Source organism: Agelaius phoeniceus, chromosome 14, assembly GCF_051311805.1.
Source record: "Agelaius phoeniceus isolate bAgePho1 chromosome 14, bAgePho1.hap1, whole genome shotgun sequence".
NCBI classification, from domain to species: Eukaryota; Metazoa; Chordata; class Aves; order Passeriformes; family Icteridae; genus Agelaius; species Agelaius phoeniceus.
In genome coordinates this window covers 6,609,153-6,625,564 of record NC_135278.1, presented here as the reverse complement: position 1 = coordinate 6,625,564, position 16,412 = coordinate 6,609,153, and the positions used below count along the sequence as shown (strand labels likewise).

Here is a 16,412-nt window from a genome sequence, read left to right as displayed (position 1 = left end):
TCCGCACCACCGAAAACCTCCGCGCTCTCCCCGTCACCTCCCGAATTCTGGGCTCAAAACACAACAAATTCATCACGGAAACCTCGAATTCCCTGAACGCTTTTCAGGGTATTTTTTTTCCCATGTGATGTTTAATTCTGTCGTGTTGGGATTGTCGCTTCCACCCCTGCGGGGAGAAGGAGACAATCCAAACCTAGGATTCTCAGCAGGGGCAAAGTCGAAGGGATCTGTGAGAGGCAGCCAAAAGCTGCTCTTAATTTCTCTGCCTCCCGTCATCTCTCGCAGGAAAATATGACAATGTGTGGCTCTATTCTTCTCCTGCCTGAAACATTTCCCTGGCCAAGTGCCAGGCTGTCCCTTTGTGCCTGGGCTGCTGCCTTGTAGGAAAGCTGCCACTAATTAGCTTTGTATTCACAGTGAGAGAAGCAATGAAGGTGGAGGGGAAAAAATGGTCATTCCATGGAAAAAGTGGTCATTCCATTAACTCTTCCTTATCTGCAATCACAGAAGATTATAAATTGTCTCACAGTCACAATTATCTGTTATAAAGCAGATTTAATTCTGTTAGGCAGCTTGGAACATCTATCAGTGCAGTCCTGCAGATGCTCAGTTTATCTGCCCATGTGCAGAAGAGCCTGTGCTCTGTCTGCACTCTGCCATCCTGACAAGCACATCCAAGAAGGGATCACAAGGGAATCGTGGCAGACACTTCCCCTCCTCTCTCACTCTGCTTTTTGTTAGCCAAAGGACATCATTTGCAGAATAAATTACAACTGTAAAATAAGGAAAAGGCTGCCTAGATCAGCTTAGGGCACAGCCTAGTGAATATTTTCTCCTTAGTGCCCTGTTGATTGCTTGAAGGTGAGCTTGTAATACACTCACTGTTTATAATCATGGCTTATATGTGCTCATGTTACTCTTTTTTAACCCACTGCAACTGTGAGGAGATTGATATCAATCATTAGAGAGACTGCAGCCATCCTCATGCAATTTAAACATGAAGAGTAATACATGGCCCTTGAAAGAAAAACTAATTACTGCAGGACGAGTGCAATCTAACTGTAGGCATCTGTAACAGGAGACTTTGAGAAATAGGAGAGAAAATAACAATGAATTTGACTGTTATCCATGCAATGTTGATCTGAAAAATTATGGATGACACAGCTGATTGCAACTTCTTTAAGGGTCTTCCCACTCACATCTTTGAAGGTTAGACTGAATATTCATTATATTCACCTTCACAGTGGTCTGGTTAAAGGTCTTCATCCTGCTTCATTGATGTCAACATGCAGTTCTAACTAGGAAAGGAACTTTTCCCCTCTGGGTGACTGATTGGGATTTTACATAGGTCAAGAAGAAATAAAAATCCACGCAAACATTTCACATTTCAACAAGAATCTCATGTTCTAGAAGAAGTAAATCACTGACCAGTGTCTGGTTAAATTAACTTCAAGGTCCTATTTTCTGCACACCAAGACACCAAGGTCTTCTATTGAATTTACTGATGTTTTATAAGGTAAGACTCATGCAAGACTTTGTATATCACAAAACAAGCACATATGTCTTACTGTTGCCTCTCTGGTGTGTTGAAATGAATTTTGATACTTATAAAGGAATTTAGACCATGTAAAAAGCAGAATGCTACAAGAGGTAATGAAGAGCACTACAAAGGAAAAACAATCATGCATGATAAACACTCTCATGTTTTGAGAACAAGTTTCAGGGACTTAAAAAGATTAGATTAAATTCAGCTCATTTAGTCCAATAACTTAAACATTGTCAAATTTAATCATAAGAATAGGTATGCAATTTTCTGCACTTGTTTGTTGAATACATTTGAAGATTAGCAAGTTGCAAGTTTAAACACTTCAATTAAAACAATTTTGTTATAAATCCACCTCAAGAAGAAGTGAGGGTAGCTTTTACAGTGTGCTTTTGGACAGAGATTTGACTCATGAGAAAAGCTCTTAGACTGCCTTGAAGAAGACTACAGTCAGTCTCTACTCTTTGTCCAGAGAGCTTTGAAAGAGAAAATAAAGCCTGAAGGATGTCAACATTATATCTGAGAAATTCAATTTTAATTGACAGTGACATTAGTCACAGAGGAAGAACGAAACAAAACAAAAAACTGAGCCAGCTTACTTCACTGGTTAATTTTCTTTTCCCCTCTGCTGCAAGTGTTCTATTAATGAAGTTCTCCCTAAGCTTTCCAAAGCAGTGAGCTTTGGAAAACAAAAAAGTGCAGGAACAGCATGTATCAGGAAGGATTTCTGCACAAGTGGGTGCAGAATAAGGGAAGTGCACATGTTCAGTTCACATAAATGATGCTCCTTGTCTCTATCAAGGGTGGGTGAAAATGCAGGTACTTGTGTTTCATTTTTTTATTGAAAACTTCTATAAAACACAATATTTCTGTGAGAAATCCAGTGAATAGAAAAGTTGAACATAAAAGAATTCATAAGAACACAGCTGAACCCAGCTGATGCAAATTGGAATGCCACCAGATTCAAGACAGAAGTGCTCACCTAACCCTGCACACCATGTCATTACCTTCAGATCAGAATGGAACTGGTTTATCTGTCACCAGACACTAGGGGAAAGAGACAAAATTTCTGTGGGTTATGCTTCACTCATTCTGCAGTCAATTAGCAAATTCCATCCCAGTATTCAAAATATACTTGTTTGGCTTAGCCTTGAAGTCTAACACCCCAGCCAGCTGTATCCCAGTTGAAGCAAGCTGTCATTATGTCTGTGAAGACAGGCTTATTCTGCACTACAAGTTTTGAATATTCTTGTACTGTGATTTCATCTTGGACCAGCTGATATTACTACAGAAACACAGACATTTTCAGGCACAAAAGATATCACCAAATCTGAAAAAGAAGCAGCTATCTAATCTGATGAAGGGTTTATGTGCCAAAACATGCCCATCATTTTTCAACCATATTGCATTTTAATTTGTATCTTTAGTTTTAAGCCCATTTATTCCCTTGGATCATAATAAGCAACTCTTCTGCTGTAACAATTTATCTTTATATAGATCTGGCATATCGGATGTCTCACAGATAAACATGTACACTTCATGTATTTACATGAGTTTTCAGGATTATGCAGAATCGCCTTTTTTTAAATTTTGAGAGGGAGGAGATGGAGGAAATAAGCATTTCCCATACATCATTTTCAGAAAAGGCAGCTTCCAAATGCACACCAAATATTGTTGATCCATTAGTGTCTTCCCCAGCCTGCCAAAAGACAAGCAATGCAGATGAAAGGGTGCAGGCAATCCAAGGTTACTCTGCCAGTGCTCAGCCTGGTGGATCACAACCCAGCTTCAGCCTGGAAGCTGCACAGGAGCCAGGGTGGCTCCCTGCCCACTGAGCTGGGCACAGCCTGTGAGCTCAGGCACAGCTGCACAGGGGCTGGGGGCTCCCAGGGCAGGGCAGGGGAGCAGCACCAGCACTGGGCTCTGTAGGGTTTGCAGCGTCCCTCAAAGAAGGAAGGAAAATGAGGAGGACTCCATATTATCAGAAGGCTAAATAATTACTTTATGGCACTATACTATTCTATACTATATTACATTGTAGCCATGATATTTTCTGCAAAATCCTTTCCTTAGGATTTTTCCTCCTGAGAAGCTGAGAGGCCTCAGGAACAGAATGTAACCAATGGTTATCTGCTGTGGAATGCAACAGGTGCATCTGGGATTGGGCTCATGTGGTTGTTTCTAATTAATGGCCAATCACAGTCTGGCTGTTCAGACTGTCTGGGTCAGTCACAAACCTTTGTTATCATTCTTTTTCTATTCTTAGCCAGCCTTCTGATGAGATCCTTTCTTCTATTCTTTTAGTATAGTTTTAATATAATATATATCATAAAATAATAAATCAAGCCTTCTGAAACATGAAGTCAGATCCTCATCTCTTCCCTCATCCTAAGACCCCTGTGAACACCATCACATGACATCTAAACTGAATCTGCCAAGCACTCAACTCTGCACACACTGCCCAGAATCTGTGACTGTCAGCCCACAGTCCCGACACACACACTCACACAAAACAAAACACCATCACTCTGGGTAAACAACCTCCACATTGCATTCTACTTTTGCACAAACACAGGCACAGCAAATGAGAGAATAATTGTTTTTCCTTTCTCTGAGGTTCAGAGAATGTGAAACCCAGAAATATTCTTGGGAAGAATTGTGCCCTGCTTTTCTCTGTGAAGAGAAATGTGGTGACAGGGCTCTCTGTAACCAGCCCTCACTCAGAGCTGGAGAGCAAAACCTCACTGCATTATCCAGCTCATGGCCCACTCCTACAGGCTCTCTGAGACTGCAGGAAAAGAGGACAGGAATGGGGCAAGCACACGGAATAAAAGCCATGGAATCCTTAAGGCTGGAAAAGATTTTCATGCTAAGATCTTCAAGTCCATCCTTTGACTGAAGAGCCACAGCCACTAAACCAGAATTTGAGGTGCCCTGTCCCAGAGCAGGCTCCAACACTGAACCACTCCCCCAGTGAAGAACTTTCCTTTGCAGCTCTCACACCTGCAAGGACATGAGCTCCTGAACACCTACTAATCCACCCACTGGTGACATTTCAGATGACTGATTTGTTGTTGCTCAGCTGGGAAGAAGCAGCAGGTACAAAGTGGCACCACTGAGGAGCACAGAATGTTCTTCAGCTCTTGTAAATGCATGAAGGCACTACATGTACTAAAGGCAAGGGACATCATGGGTTTTTTCTGACAAAGCAACAAAACTAGAAATAATTACTCCTAAACCATACTTCCTGGCTGTATAGTGGGTTCAGACTTTTTCATGCAGGATTTTGTCTGTGGGGAAGAAAAGGTCTTTATAGCATGTCCTGGCACCCTGATCTTTTATTAATACAGTACACACTCTTTCTAAAGGGCAGAACACATGTGAGGAATCCAAATAATTAAATCACTTTGCTCTGAGAAAGGCTTTCTCTTTAAGTTCTGTCTCTAATTAAACTAGGTCATTCCAACTTATAGAAAGAAAATAAAAAAAACCTCTAAGATAGGAGCTATACATAATGAAAAAATATTATCATTGTTAAGATGATACTAAGCTGAAGTTTAAAAAAATTGTATTTTTAGATGTTAGACATCAGAATTTTTTAAAAAATCCAAATAATACAAATTACAAGAAAAAACCAAAAATCCCCAAAACCCCTAAACAAACCTAAACCCAAACAAAACTCCAAACAAACAAAAAACCACCAACAACCAAACTCATAATTCCTGGGAATGAAGAGAAAAAGTCCATACCTCAAATTGTATAAAGCATCATGTGTTTGGCACATTCCAATATAAAAAATATCTACTCCTTATGCAGTTAAGCGCTTCTCTAAGCTCTTCAAAAGCAAAAGTTGGCATGTGTAAACTGAGACAGATGGGGGACATGATCTCTTGCCTAGGGTTCACCACACATATTGGAGACAGAACTTGGGCCTGCATCCAGATTTGTCCCATCATCCAATTCAGTGTTCATTCCACAAAGTTACATTATTCACTGCCCATTACAAATATTGCATCAGTTCCTGGGAATTCATCAATGTGCCTGTCCAAGAAAATGCACGTTCCACCAAAGTAGGTGTTGTGCACAGAGCAGCTACCTCTGACTTGCACATTGCTGCAGCTGGGAGACACTTTCAGCTCCACATGAACCTCTTGTAGCATTGCTTAAATGGCATAGACTGCTCTGTGAACAACAGCAAGATCAGGCTCCTGTAGCTCTCTAATTACTGTTAATTTCTGCATACTAATTGGGTGAATGCCAGCAAAGAATCAGTAGGCCTACTCTGGTACAGTCAGTAAAATACTTCAGAGGAAAACTGGATCTGTGCCTTTTTGAAATCAGTTTAAATTTGTTGCTAGACTTTTCATTTTGCTCAGCAGTGAATAGCAAAGTGGTAAATGATATCTTAATACAAATTCACAGAAGTCTTCATGCTCTGAAATACTCTGATCCCACTGCAATTAAGGAGCCTTTCCCAGGGTCTAGGCCCTGGTGAGCAGACACACAGACATGCACCAGTCTCATCTCAGCTGCTGTCCAAGGGCAGCTTGCTGCAGCCACTGATTCATCCTGGTTGTATAACAGGTGACTAGAGAAAATTACTGTGTGGCTTTTAAGTACACTGATTATCCACAATCTAAACTAAACAGTGTTAATTGCCAGAGACTGGGGAAATACGACAGAACAGTAGACTGAACTTAGATTAGCAGAGTAAAACTGGGCTGGGAGAGGAACAGATCAAGAGCAGCTCTGCAGAAAAGGGCTTGAGGGTGCTGGTGGATGAGAGGCTGGACAGGACCCAGCCATGGGCACTCACAGCCCTGAAAGCCCCAATGTGTCCTGGGCTGCAGCAAAAGAGCAGGGAAGGGAGGGGATTCTGCCCCTCCAGCCTCATGAGACCCCACCTGCAGTGCTGCCTCCAGCTCTGGGGTCCCTGCACAGGAGGGACATGGAGCTGCTGGAGTGAGTCCAGAGGAGGCCATGAAGGGACTGGGGTTTCCTAAGTGTAGCCTTCACTACCTGCAGGAAAGATGGACACAGACTATTTACAAGAACATGTAGTGAGAGGTGGAATGGTCTGAAACCCTCAGAGGGCAGGCTTAGATTAGATTTTAGGAGGAAATTATTCCCTGTGAGGTGGTGAGGACCTTGCACAGGTTTCCCTGAGAAGTTGTGGGTGCTCCATCCCTGGAAGCGTTCAAGGACAGGATGAGGCTTGGAGCAACCTGGTCTAGTGGAAGGTGTCCCTGTACATAGCAGAGGGATTGGATGATCTCTAAAGTCCCTTCCAAACCAAGCCATTCTCTGATTCCATTTTCTCCTCATTCCATACTGGTCAGGTTTCAGCTTTAATCTGATCTCTGTGCACCAGGATGGAAACAAGGATCTCATGCAGATGTTTGCATCAGCAGATAACCAACAGCCAATGCTTTCAGGTGTCTTTTTCCAAAGGATGAAGCTGACATACCCTTGATGAATGCCTCTGCTTTTTCCTGGGAAAAGGAGCTGAGAAAGTGGTGATTTTATTGTCTTATTGTCAGTATTCTGGCAGAGATAGAGCCAAGGTGCCTGCCTACCCCTGCCCTATTCCTCTCTGCCTCCATGCCACTGCTTATGCTCCAGGAAGAAAATTCCGAGGAATTCCTTGTTCCATTACATGGATTCAGAGTAACAGAAGTTGTGTATGAAAGGTAACAGCTGTTTTTTCTTTCCTCCTCCACAAGAATGGCTTTCAGATAGCCCCAACAAACAATGTTCTTCATTCTCCTTGGTGTTGAAGCTCACACTGCACAAACATCAGCTGTACTGATGGGATCTGACATAACCGTTCAAGTCAAACTACAACAGCAAATCTTTCAGTGCTGCTGGGTTCAGCAATTGGCAAGCATAAATCTAGAGCTTTTGGTGCAAATCTCTTTTAGTCATCTGTCAGGGCATTCTCAAATTTATGGAGACATGCAAAGTACTTACTGGGAAAACAACGAAGTGAAAGCACAACTTCACCATTTCATAAACATTCATAAATATTTCTCCCTTTTGAATTTTGTACTTTGTATGTTTTTGAACTAAGATGAAAAACTTTTGACTACATCTCTGTTGGTTGCTTTTTTGATTTGGTTGTCTTTATCAAACTTTGAAATTGAAAATAAACTGAATACGCTTATCTTGTTGATATTTAGTCCACATCAGAGAAAATCTTATGTGACAGCAAGCTTACCAACCCTATAGATATTGTCTATATCTATCTGCAGGCTTAGCAGAAATAGTCTGAGGTTACAAAGACAAGCAGCAGTCACAGTAGCACTGGGCAGTTACTCCACAGTGAATGCTTAATTCAATACATCTTTTACAGTTTATATTTTCTGTTTCTATTTGTGTCCAGGAAACATTTTTCCTCCAACTCTGTAGTATTTGTCCCTTCTGTGAGTATCAATTTCCATGGCTGGCAGCATTTCTGTCAGAATGCCTTTGTGAAGGTTTGAACCCAAAATGGGGTCACACACATTCCCCTTTACAAGCAACCTCTTTTGACTCAGCTTTACCTGCCACACACAATTTGCTTGAAGTAACTCTTGGCTGAAGGATTATTCCCAATTTCATACACTTCTGATCCTGTGAGCAATGCATCTTCTATGCACTTATCTTCTCTGGTTTTGATCATAAAAGATCAAAGCTAAAGAATAAAAAGAAAGGAAAAAAGCTTTGGCTGATCATGCACAAAATCACGTGGAGAACCAAGTGGTAAAATGATCATGTTTGGTTGCATTAATCCTGGTGCAAAGTCAAAGCAGGAAGCTGCTACACAAGAAACAAATAAAAGTCTTTTCATTGTTTCCTTACCTCTTTTTCACCCACTGTATATCCATGAAAGCCTTAAGAATATTCAAAGTACTGCATAAGCCACACTTTTGGCTGGGACTTTGCTCAAGGAGGCCAGACTCTGAGCCTGGGTACTTGAGGTACATTCTGCACATCAGATTCAGAAATCCCCTTCTTTTTCACCATGGGGAATGTCCCACAGCTATCTTTTATCTTGGTGCAAATAATTAGAAAACAGAAAGGTAGTTTTGTCAAATAACCACTTTCTTGCTTTCAGGAATCTGTTAAATGGAAGTTGTTTCATTGATGTGGTTTGTGGTGAGGGAACAGAGTTCAGCAATGTGAAATGGCTGCCATGTGGCTAGAAAAGTCTATTTCCTAAGCTATCTGTTCAACGCCTTTTTATTTATTGGCCTTCATTTTGTAATAAGAATAGTAGCAATCTTAGCAATCTTTCCATGTTCCTACAATAATAATAATTAAAAATCCCCTTATTCTATTATAAAATGTCATGAACTTCTCACTTTAATTTTCAAAATTACCCCAGAGCACCAAATGACAGTTACAACTACATTAAATCAATGAACACATCAAAATGGCAGATCAGCTATTTTTTTTTTTTTTTTTTTACAGGCTGAACAAGCACATTGTGTGTGTTTATAGGGGTGGGAAGAGACAGGAGAGTGCATTTATGTATGTGCAAGCACACACCAAGGCAGATAAACATGCACAGCATACTGAAGGTTAAAGTGATGTCTCCATCTTACTTAGAGATATTCACATGCAGCAATATAGAAAAAAAGTAGAAATAACTGATTCATTCTGAAATAGAACTAAGTTTTGAGGTTACAAGTCTGGAAAGCATCTACTGTACACGCCAAGAAGTTTTGTGGAAGGTTTACTGGGATGCATCTATCTGAAAATTACCTTTTGTATTCAGCCCCTCAGCACAATAGCTTAGATATCTGCAGAGGACAACTGGAGGACATCACAGTACAAAACTATTCTATTATGTCTGCTGCTAAAACAAATGAAAGCACTGAATTACAGTATACAGTATCAAAAAGGAACATTTTACTAGCATACACTTGTCTAAGAATTTTGTGAATGTCAACAAGGACACAGAAAACAAAGGAATTTAACAGCTGTTTTACAGGCTGAGCAGTGAAGCACAGCAATGCCATATCCTTATCTGCTCAAGTGAAATGCCTTGCCTATATGGTTCTTCTATTGTGCCAGCTTTTCACATAGTCCCAGACACGTGGGCTGTACCTGTAAGGCTGAGCAGATCAGCTCACACAGCTGGGCATCCCAAGAGTGCTCCTGGCAACTGGGACTGACAGCACACAAAGGGCACTGGGCACGACCAGAGCAGCCATCCCTGTACTTTGGAAATGACTTTCAACCTTTCCATGCCTTCCTCCACAAGCAGTGACTTCATCCTGCAGGGCCTCACCTGAGGAAAACCTTTCAGCAGGTTTTGCAGTGCTGACTGCCTTGCTTTGAACAGACAGGCTGCTGTTATTGGTTCAGGTGAAAATGCAATAGTAAATTCCATCATTTAGTAAATTTAACAGCTTCTTTCCCTTGTCTCTGCCAAGGTTTGGGATCACACCTCTGCACCCTGACCTCACAATGCTTTCCAGTTGTGTTGCATTTTCCTGCACAGATTTCCAGCAGTTTTTAATTTCTTTCCACTTCATCATGAACACCCCAGGGTACCTCTGTGTCAGAATCTTGGCAGTGCCATTGGATGCATAAGATGCAAGACTTAAAGAAGACACAGAAGAGGAAATAGAGAATATATTTGTGATATTAAAAAAAAATCCTCTGTGAATAGTTTTGTTTTATGTGATGCAAAGATAAAAAGGGGATATTAAGCAAGATTTCAAAATTCCTGTGTTTTAATGAATCACAAATTGAGATATAACAGCCTTTTTGCAAACCTAAATTATCCCCTGAGTTCTGCAAGAGTTTGACTATTAGGACATCCTGTCTAATTAGTCAGATTAGGTACATGTAAGTGGAGCCTAACAAAATTAAACCCTGATGAAAGGGAAATATGTGTGGTAGAAAATCTTAAATTATCAGAAAATTAGATGATTTCACTGGCTGACAGGAAACAGAACTTTGAGGGGTGTGTTATAGAGTTATTTTCAACAAAGTGATTAAAGATTTTTTAACATAAACCAATATATAGATATGTCAAAAGGTGTTTTAGTCAGTGGAGGATGGTTAACCACAAGAAAAATCTGTCTGGACAGTACACTTCAGCCAGATAACAGCAAATGTTTTCCATGCTTCAAAAAGCTCACAGTTCCACTAAGCTAACACTGAGATTGTGTTTCCTCTCAGCAGGAATGTAATGACCTGAGCTTAAGTACCTGCATGTAAAAATCCAAGCATTTATCAGGGGAATTAAAATTTAGGCAAAGAAAAATCCAACTTCTTGTTGCCCACCCATTTTGCTATTGGAATCCCAAAAGTGGTTTCCCAATCTGCTTTATTTCTCATGAATGTCTCAGGCACACTGAATCTTTCAATCAAAGAGGCTCCCATGCTTGTGATACTCTGAAAAAAAGCAAAGTAACTCCTGGTGCCTTGGCTTTGCTGCACATAGATTACAGCTTGCCAGAGCTTCATGCATCCTCCCTGCTGCAGTCAGCAGGGCAGCCCAGTTGTAAATCTCTAGGCCTGCTGAGCTTTTGTTGAGACAACAGTTCCTAAAGACTCATCCTGTGAGATGGAGATTCTCTGGGTGGGCACCCCCCTGTCACATCAAACAGGCTGTGCCTCTGAGATGGACACATGGAGTGCTGCCACCATGCATGGCACAGGTGGGCACAGAAGGGACAGACACGGGGCAGGAGCAGAGCTCTGTTCTGCATCTCCAGCACACGGTGCAAAATCACCAGGGGGAAACTGGGGCTCATCAGTGACAGGAAAACTGTCAGGGAGAAATGATGCACCTGACTCCATTGACATCAGAAGGCTAATTAATTACTTTATTATATGTGGTGTTTGTGAGGGTCCCCAGGATGAGGGAAGAGATGAGAATCTGACTCCATGTTCTCAGAAGGCTGACATATTATATTATACTATATATTATTATATTCTATATTATTATATACAATATTATTATATCATAATCATACCATACATATTATATATCATATAATATCATAATTATATTATATTTATTATAAGAATGCTATACTAAAGAAAGAAAAAGGATACAGACAGAAGGCTTAACAGGAATGAATAATAAAACTCTTGACTGACTGAGAGTCTGACACAGCTGGCTGTGATTGGTCATTAAGTGAAAACAATTCACATGGAACCAATCAAACAGGTTTGGTAAGCCATCTCCAGACCACATTCCAAAGCAATCATTAGTTGTTTTCATTCTTTTGTTATAATTATTGTTTTCATTCTTTTCTGAGGTTTCTCAGCTTCCCAGGAGAAGAAATCCTGGCAAAGGGATTTTACAGAAAATATGACAGTGACAATTATACTGTATTATTCTATATCATATTACATATATTACATTACATCTAAACTGAATCTGCACAAGCACCCAGCTCTACTGAGCTGCCCAGAATCTCCTGACTGTCTGCTGACTGACAGCCTGCACACACTGGGCCCTGACAGGCCAAGGAAAGGAAACCCCATCACTCTGGGTAAACAATCTCCATATTGCATTCGGCTTTGGCACAACACAGGAGCAGCCAATGAGATAAGAATTGTTCTGATCATTCTTTTCTCTGCTTCTCTCAGGTTCAGAGAATGTGAATCCCACAGGGGCTAGAATCAGCAGAGGTCAGGCATGCTCAGGTCATCTTAGCTCCTGTCATCATCAGGATGCTCATTATGTACACAGCAATCTAACCTTTGCTGAGAAACTCCCTCCCTTACTAATTGCTGCAAGTCTACTAATTGCAGGTCTAGTAATGGATTCAAGTCACCTGAGCTAGTTGCAGTTTTATTTCTGTTGTAGGGGCTTGGACTAAGGTGTGGTAAATCCTGTTAGGCACTGAGGTGAGAGCTAAAGTCCTTGAGCAACATCCAAAACCCAAGAGTTGGACACTGCTGCATTCTAGCAAACCAAGAAGAGCTTTTGACAGAAGTGATGGCATAGAGGGTGAGACAGGAGAGGGAAACCTTTACTCAGTGCTGTGAGAAATTACATCTTCTCCTTGGAAACTCTTCCTTTTCTGCCCTATGGACAGAAGTACACATTTTTCTTTCAAAATATCACACAAACTGTACTTAATGTAGCTCTGTCCTGAGAAGCCATGACTTTAAATCCTTTTGGCAGACAAGGAAAACCAATTCAGGTCTCCCATTTCCTGCACAAATCCTCTGGCCACTACATTAGTATATGGAAAGAGGGTAGGAACTCTTCCTTAGGGTGCAAATTAAAGAGTAAGCAGCTGGAACTTGTCTGTGATCCTTTACTAGGTGCACCCTGAGAGTCTCCACCAGGAAATCTCCACAGGGATTTAACCAGGGCACTGACTGGATTTGCATCTAATGCCCCAAGAAATGTGAGGTAATTGTTGATGTGTGAAGAAGCAAATGGGGAGATGTCTGCAGGGTCAGTTTTGTCACAGGGTGCAGGATCACATCTCTGAAATTAAGCAGATTGATTCTGCCATGTCTGGGGGCTCTGGCTTGGATCTGAGTGCCTCTGTCATGGAATAGGATGCGTGCTCCCATGCTGGCCAAAGGACTGCACTGCAACTTGAACAAACAATCTTATTCAGAAAACTCTGACTTTTGATGATAATGAATGACAAAACTGAATTTTAAAATGTATGTAATTAATCTCATTGGGTTCAATGTAACTATTAAGATAATTAGCATATAATTTGTCAAGACTTATTATAAACCTAACTACTTTCCACAATCCATATCAGTGTTTCAGTTGCTCATAAGACACAGTCAGGTAAGCTAATTTGACACCACTTTTGCTGGTTTGTTTCACTCACAGTAATTAACCTCTCAACATCTGTAGCTGTTTCCTCCTGTGTGGTTAATGCACATCTAAAGTGTCCAACATGCACTATTTCCCTAAAGCGCTATATTATTTCAGCTTGGCCTCCAGCCAACCTTTTAATACCCATCCTTACATTTCATTCAGCTTTTCCAGTTGCTGCTGAAGGAGAGAAAAGATAGTAAGCAGCTCCACCTGGGAGGAAAAAAAAAAAATACCCTGCCTTGTCCCCTTATGGATATTGGAAAATATGTTGAAAATTGTCCAGAGAAAATCTGGCCCAGCATAACATCTAAATACCTCCACCCTTGATGATCTTTAGGAATCACTATTAAATTATTTCAGTTCTTATGTTCAATACTACAAAAAATACAGTCTGTTCATCAGATGAATACTTTATTTCTCCAAAAATGGGCTAATCCAAAACCCCATGTAAAGGCTAAGGGAAGTATTTTTAATTATTTCACCATTCTTTGGATCAAGTTCACTTACTTTCAGGAGGATTTTGAAACTGAAATGGATTATTTCTTTTTGCCCAGGGGTTAGGTTACATGAGGATGAAGCATGGGATGATAAGTGATTACTAGAACAGTCTAGAGTGAAATATGAAGTGTTAGCTGGATTAGTTGATGAGCTCTTTATTGCTTCTTTATGTGAAGGAAAAAAAATATCACTGTGAAATTATATCCAGTTAGATTCTACAAATGATAATGATGACAAAAGTTTTCAGTGATCTGGGATGCCTTAATCATCTCCTGATTAGTCAGGGAATATTTATGTAAAATAAAATAATCTAGTAATAAAAGAACAGCCTTTCATTCCCCTCAGAATCTACACTTGCTACCACACCAGCTCTGCTTGCATTTGCAAAACCAGGGGAGAGAGACAAGGTCTGCTGGTTCCCCTAAAAGCTGAAGGACTTTCCAAAGTTTGAGAAGAGGACTCGTGGAATTACTACTGAAGCCACTGGAATTTAAACATTTGCCCTGAGATTTAGCATTCTGCTCAGAGGTTGCACTGGCCAGAATCTCTCACATCCCCAGTGTATCACAGCACGGATCCCTCATCCCTGGGGGATGGAATTTGACAGGCAGCTCTGGGGGGGTCTTTCCCAGAGGAGCCTATCTTGGGGCACAGTGACACAGAAGGGGAAGAAAACAGCCAGAAAACAGGATCTGAACAGTTCTGCATTCCTGTCTAAGAATCTGTAGGTGAATAGCAGCACGGATGCACACAAAGAGAGCTGAGCTTGCAAACCCAACACACACAACTGGCACACCCTGCTTGTGGGGCCTACACCATTTTCAAAATGATGCCTGCTCTCTTCACCAGTGAAAACAGTAACTCTGGAAAGACACTCAGGCACAAACAAACTCCTTAGACTTCCAGTGTCAGCCCCACTGGCACTGAGTGCACAGTTTGCATAAATTTAATTAGCACAGGCCCATGGCAGATGAGATAGCCACTATCAAACATAAGCCAGAGAACAAGAGGCAAGTCCTATCAATAAAGTACAGGTTTGAGGCATGAAGTGTATAAACTCTCAGAAGTGTATAAACTCTCAGAAGGTGCTCCCATTTAAGAAATTGGCAGTCTAGATAAAAACAAATAGGTTTTTCTGAAGACCTGCAAGAGCTGGGATGCCACCAGCTGGGCAACTTTCCCCTCCATTCTGCACAAATTTGTCAATGGATTCACTTCCAGGGGCAGTGAGCATGGTAAATATTCATCAAAGCCTACACAGAGCTATAGATTTTAAGGAAATCATAAACTCAAGGCCACAGGCGACTACTGTTGTTAGTATTTGACTTCTCACTTAATAGACCATTTAATAGCACCTAGCCATGCCTGTACTGAGGAAAATTCTCTGCAATATAGAGCTGGAGACCTTAAAATCTAAACCCAAGCCTCTCGTGTTGAGATTTTTACATTGCTGAACCTGAACATTCTTCATTTTTCAGCTTTTGGTTTAATTTTCCATGCAAGAATAGATTAAATTTGAGAGGGAAGTCTGCAAACTTACCCCTAGAGCAACAATTAAGAACAGCCTTATGTTCTATTACATGGTAAAGGACAGAGATATCAAAATTTCATTCCACAGCAAAATACAGTAGGGGGTTGTTGCAAATAAGGATTCTCAGAATCAATTTTAGATGAATCTAGGCCTTTTAAGGCTTAGGTAATGGACTTATTTTGCATTATTTGTAATTGCTATGAAAAAGCCACCCCAAGGTTACTTTCTCTCCTCATTCTTATTTCTCTTCCTCAAAGAGAATTTTTGGTAGTTTTAAGGCAAAAAGAGGAGCTCCCACCAGATCTGTCATTCTGTTATGGCCCCATGAGAGCACAGCTATATATCCTTCCATTTGTCACTAATCATTATTCTGAGTAGCTGAAGATGAAATTGCTGTGACAGAAAGCATTGAAGGGGGCATTTGTTGGTGGTGTTAGTGTGCATTTATACACATAAATACATATATAGTTATAGGTACACACATATATAGAGAGGTATGATCAAAGACAGTTTTAGATACAAAATATTCATCCTCTGAGAAGGAATAAATTTGAGTATGACCTTTCATTTTCATCTGACCTTTCAAAAGACATGATTAAACTCCATCTCCTGGCAGTGCAATTGATTTTTCCCCAAAGGGCCATTTATCAGAGAATAAACTGGGTTTATACCTTGAAGTGTATATTTTGTGGCTTTTACATATCAATTGGTATTTTAAAAGCAGCTCTCGGTTTTGAAAGCACTTCTGAGAATACCAGAAAAAAAATGAAAAACAACTCAGGCAGAGCCTCTGACTTTTTATCAATGTATCACTCCAGTAAATCTTATCAGTTAAAAGACTAACTTTTGAGAGGAGCTGGATTGAAGTAACAAACAGAATTAGATGTGACTAGCAAGTTGTTTCAGCAAAGAGGGGCCTAAGAAAAACTTGCTTAAACCAACATAGAACGACATGCAAATTCATGTAAAGGTTGGACATTAAAAACAAAGGTACAAAACCTGTTCCACCTCTGTCAGGGATGGTGGAGCACACAAACAAG

The 16,412-nt window shown here is 40.6% G+C and overlaps 1 long non-coding RNA gene across 1 annotated transcript in view; it reads right to left on the bottom strand.

The window, feature by feature from the left end:
- Positions 1 to 16,412, bottom strand: part of LOC143695230 (uncharacterized) — a 234,744-nt gene that overhangs the window by 51,140 nt on the left and 167,192 nt on the right. Inside the window, exon 5 of the long non-coding RNA XR_013184310.1 lies at positions 8,086 to 8,216. This is a non-coding gene — a long non-coding RNA (uncharacterized LOC143695230). The remainder of the gene's footprint in view (positions 1 to 8,085; positions 8,217 to 16,412) is intronic.